Source organism: Dreissena polymorpha, chromosome 1 (assembly GCF_020536995.1).
Source record: "Dreissena polymorpha isolate Duluth1 chromosome 1, UMN_Dpol_1.0, whole genome shotgun sequence".
Taxonomy (NCBI): Eukaryota; Metazoa; Mollusca; class Bivalvia; order Myida; family Dreissenidae; genus Dreissena; species Dreissena polymorpha.
In genome coordinates this window covers 132,877,907-132,883,942 of record NC_068355.1, presented here as the reverse complement: position 1 = coordinate 132,883,942, position 6,036 = coordinate 132,877,907, and positions in this window count along the sequence as shown.

The following is a 6,036-nucleotide window of genomic DNA, read 5'->3' as shown; positions in this document are numbered from 1 at the left end:
CAATATTGTCCCCTACCGGCTCCACCATTGTCAGAAATTCCACCATTTTCAGAATTTTTTTGGTTGCCATAGCAACCGCAATTTTCGACGTAGGAACGAAATGAAATGACGTGCATAATGCCCATATTGCCATCTATCCATGTTGCAAGTTTCATGAAAAATATTAAGAACTTTTAAAGTTGTCGCAGGATCCAGAAAACCACCATTTTCAGCAGTATTTCTAGTCTATTTATTGCCATAGCAACCAGAATTTTTAATGTTGGAACAAAATGAAATGACGTGCATAATGTCCATATTGCCATCTATCCATGTTTCAAGTTTCTTGAAAAAATATTAAGAACTTTGAAAGTTATCGCAGGATCCAGAAAAGTGTGACGGACGGACGGACAGACAGACGGAGCGCTAACCATAAGTCCCCTCTGGTGCAACCGGTAGGGGACAATAAGGACTGGAGATGGCAATCACACTGGCTAATGATTACCACTTTGTGGGTTTAATTCATGCACAACTATTAAAACTCACTTGTTAAATAAAAAAATAACATTTCCGCCCAACTTTTATTACCTCATATTAGATGGAGCCAACCAGACCAATGGTGTAAAAAGTAAAATCAGGAAAAATATATAAATTTAGATTTTATTTACTTTTCCCCTTTACAGATTGATAAGCTTTACATGAGATAGACGACGTCCAATTGGATCCTTGTAAACGTTTTGAAGGGCGTTTTAAAGGGATCTTTTCACGGTTTGGTAAATGGACAAAACCGAAAAAAGTTGTTTCAGATTCGCAGATTTTCGTTTTAGTTATGATATTTGTGAGAAAACAGTATTACTGAACATTAACCATAGTCTAAAACAGCCATTATATGTATTTTTTTGACGATTTGAAAACCTAAAAATTATAAAGCGTTGCAACGCGAAACGATTGAATAATTTGGAGAGTTCTGTTGTTGTTTGAATTTACGAAATTACGAAGATTGCTTATATAAGGTATAAAATACTTAATCTGTATATATCCGGCGGAATAGCCGAGAGGGCTAAGCGTTTTTACTTCAGACTAACTCCAGGACTCCTGGGGTCACTGGTTCGAGCCCTGGTACCGGCTACTTTTTTTGTCCTTTTTTAATTTTATTCTTGATTTTTTACTGGAGCTTTTAAGATCCAATGTTTACATTTATCAATATAAAGGATTTAATGAAAAACTTAAAAATATGCCAAAATCTGTGAAAAGGCCCCTTTAAATAAAAAGATGTGATGTCATCAAGTAGCATAGCTGATTCATTAGCAAATCACTTTTGATGTATGTGACTGATACTGACTCGCTGGTCAGGATCGTGTTGAGTTAAAGTCAGATGTTTATATTGCTGGCTTAAAAAGGCAGGGCCTGCGTGTACTGAAATTTCTGCGCTCAACCCTTAGCTTAAACGATAAACAGATTTTTATAATAATTTTTTGCTAAAAATAGTTTACAAGTTAAATCATACCGTGGCGATAACGAAAGTTTGAGCCCAAAGATAACATCATCAAAAAGATTCAATTACAGTTTTGCCAATAAAAAAATCATCCAGCCGATAAATCATTATACGAATAATCGACATGACATTTAATTGGCATGTATATTGTTTGAATAATTAATTCTCATTATTAGACATTACATATTGAACGATTGATCATCTGTCGAGATACAGCAAGATGCAGCATTTTTCTATCCTTTTGCTTACGAAAATATTTTAACGTTGAAGCCACATTATATTTTTCCTCAGTTGTTATTCTGAATTAGGCACCCACAAAGTGGATTGAATTATGGCAATATAAATAGTTGAATTGATTATTTTGAAAAGTTCCTAAAGAACTTGATTTAAATGTATTTTCAATAATAATCTCAATACACAATGTAATGTAATGGTGTCAACGTATTTTGTAAATGATTTTTTTACACTACACAAAGCTTGTGTCTATGATTCGTGTGTACTGTCGTCACTCACGATTACAAACTGAGTGCAGGGTATAGTTCTGCAACCAGTTTTACCATTCTGCAAGCTTTAATAACATAACTGGAGGCCTATCCTCAACACAGTTATTCTATCAAACTCAGCCAGTTAATAAAGCCCATTTAATCAAGTTATTGTATTTTTAATAGTATTATATACTTTATGCCGCAAAAACGATTGCTATATACATCGACACTTTTCAGGTACCATTTTATTCTAAGATTCTAAGAATATTTTGCGGCATGCATAATATACGATGTTTAACCGGCTGATTAAGAGCATATGGAGCACATGTTTTCATTATTTAAAATAAATACCACACACCACAACTGTTTTGAACTCTTAACCGTTTGAAATAATTACGTTCACTAAAAGTATGAATATGTATTCACTAACCAGATTACTGATATGAAAAACGCCTGCTGTTATGCCCACATCTGTAAACATTATTTGGTCTGACGTGTTTTTTGTACCCGGATGTTAACACCGTCTCCAAATCGCCGATTAACGTTGCGTTGTATCCAACCACACAAAGAAAATGTGGACCGATGCACAGACCTGTTTAAAAATATGTTTGTATATGTATACTCACATTAAGTATGCATTTTGCTCTCGTAATGATATAACAATTTCAATAAAGATATTTTGGTTTGATTATGCCCTAAAAAGAATACATGTATGGATAATGAAACTATAGAAATATATCCGGGAGAAACATTCATGTAAACATCCGATGGCCTTGTTTGAGATAAGTGACCAATAGTCTATTTATTTTATTTTGTCAAAATTTTATGACTTCAAACATGTTTAACATGAAGTGCATTACTATGAACATGGAATATTGCTTTAGACATTTAAAACAATATTTTAAAAATAACATTTTCACCAATAACTGAATATGTAGCAATTTCTAATTGAAGACAAGTGCTAATCAAAAATGATTCTTTCAAAATGATTATTACATCAGACCATCCGTCTTAAAGACATACAACTGAAGTATTTGTTTTTACCGAAGATCATCTACGTCTAATACACAAATATGGTGGTATATGTACGCTTGTTTGTTTATACAACATCGAGTTCTGATTTTAATTTTAAAAACATAATAACAAACCACTTACACAAATGAAATAGTTTTTTACTCCACATTTTCATTTCTGCTCCCAATGAAATTTTTTACCTAATAATGGAAACCCTATCTACGTTTTCAATCGCTATATATACCGTATAATCGCTTGTTATACGGTAGGCAGGTATTGCCGTCGCTGTTTAAACTACACTGCCTGTCTGTATGCAAAGCTACTAAAGCACTTGCGTTTTTATTTTACCATTTTTGACCATATATAAAATGAAAGTACAAATAACTACATTCGCTCAAGCTGAATTAGTCACTGAGTCATATGCATGATCTACGATTATACATGTAAAGCACGTACGATTCAGACTATATTTGATTTTTACGAACATAAAAAATGTGACCTTAATGTTAAAAGGACAATGGATGGCCTCATGAATTGTCAAACAGATAAATCATTATTTAATATCAGACAACTACAATTTCAGAACTGATGTCAGACAATACGTCGAAATGAAAGTTCTATTTGATGTGAATTACGTGTTGTATGCACGTGGAAAGACGATTGTACCTATCTGGAAATACTGTATATACTATGCGGATGTCGTGTTCACGCGACATTGACATGTGCGTTTGTTTCTCCAACAAATACTTATACAATTATCGCTATAGGAATGGTTGTTGACTTCCATTTTCGTGTTTACGCAACTGGTTCTTTCTGTATTGCTCATGTACCGATTATATGTTGATCTTCGTGCGTTGATAATGAGCATGAAAAATAGAAGTCTTAATTTTTAAATACACTTTTAATAATCCGTATTCCAATTAACAACATTATAAAAGGCACTGAAAACTAATTACTCTTTCTGTCTGATTACCTTTATACCTACTTAATACGAAACTGAGTATTACAATGATAAGAGTTTAACAACTTAAAACTTCTTTAATTGGTTTCACAAAAATGCGTTATGCATATGTGCATTTACTTACGTTGAAAATTAATAATTTAATGTAAAAGACATCGAAACAATATTTTTGTATTTACAAGTATTTAGTTGTTATTTGCAATTAATGTGTTGTTATTCATACTAGTGCACCTTACACGGTCATGCCCCTACAACTTGCTCTTAACGTGGATAAAGGGTATCTTTGATTTTTATTAAGCACATATATGTCATTTACGCTAGAACCATATCTATACTTTACTATCCAGTCATAAAGATATTCTATACAAAAAACTCCCGAGGTGATTGTATTAGATAGTATTGCAACATGACGTTTTGAAATAAATGGTTATCTTAACGAGAAAGCAAGTCATGTTCATCTATGCAGAACATTGCATTTCCATTGTATATATGTTTAAAACTAAACTTATAGTGTATTTTGATTTTCTCGTCACATTTGTATATGGCATATTTTTAATTGATATCAAACGCATTTGCCTGACAGAATAGAACTTCCATATATAACTTGTTCACATATTTTCATCATACACTAAATGAAATTTGATGTGCAGTGACCTTTGAGTTTTGCATCACACACTAAATGAGAATCTAATGTGAGGTGCAGTAACTGTGAAGCTTTACAACATACAGTAAATAAGGCCCTTATTTGATGTGCATTGACCTTTTGAGCTTTACATCATATACCAAATGAGAATCTTATTTGAGGTGCATTGACCTTTTAGCTTTTCATAATACACTAAATGAGACCATAATTTAAGGAGCAGTAACATTGGTCCTTTATATCTAAATAATGCATATCATAGTATCGATATAATTACAAAATGGCTTGTGTATGTTTTTGATTGCTTATTTTATTTCTTCATATCGGTTAGGTTATATTTTGTGTATAACGTACTAAACAGTTAAACTAAGACGCTTTAAAGCATTTATCGATGGGCTCGACATATAGTCAGTTTAATTCGTGAATGCAAATTCATTAGCGAAGCAGTATTGATACAAGCAGAAACGACAAAATCAATGGAAAGCAAACATTTTTCTTACGTTCGATAGGGTTATTGATCATTCACAGGAAATACAATACTGTAATAAATTATGTAAAGCGAATTTAAAATAAATTATAGTCAAGGGTTCTGTTAATGATTTATTTACTTGTACCAAATAAATATTTGGTTCAATAATTTCTCGTACATCGGTTTAAAATGCTCTTCTGCTAATTATTTATTTATTATCCCATGAAAGCGAAAAGTTCTGTGCAGTCCGCACACCTTAATCATTAATATCAATTGACGCACAATCATTAAGCCCAATTGTCCCACAAAAAGGCTCAATCAAAGGTAAATCTTCTTACCACAGTTTGACTTCTTCACTACATGACAAAATCCTATTAACATATTAATGCCTAGCTTATCTCGGCCAGCGAGATCAAAAGTAAAGAATGCATTTCTGACTAAAAGTCAGCTAATCTTTAAATTATTACTGGCCCAAGCTAGATTTAAAACAACGACCACCGCTGCCAAACAGGACTGCAAAGTCAGTGTTTTGGTTATTGTCACAATAACAGTTATAGGGCTTATTTCAGTAATCTGACTTCTTAGAGCATGTATGTAAAAAAGCAAATGTTTTAACCTCATAGGTATAGCAAGGCTATGGAGTGACTATTGAGTGGTTTTTTAAAATGAAAATCCATTAATGCTTATTGAAAACATTGAACTCTGTTATTTCAAATATTTATTATATTGTCCATCTTAATACCAGGCTATTTGTGGTCAACGTGCATATTCATATGAGCCGCATCATGAGAAAATTGGTCCTTTCTCGTATGTGGCCAGCTTGGCGCCAGATCAGCCTGCGCATGGCCCTTCTGGTCAGGAGCTAGGCTGTTCGCTATAACGTCATGCACAATTTTGACATCTCATTAGCGAACAATGTAACCTTTGACCATACTGCGTATATTGTAATGCCTCTGCCAGGCGGTCTATCAGCATAACATGATATATGTATATTGA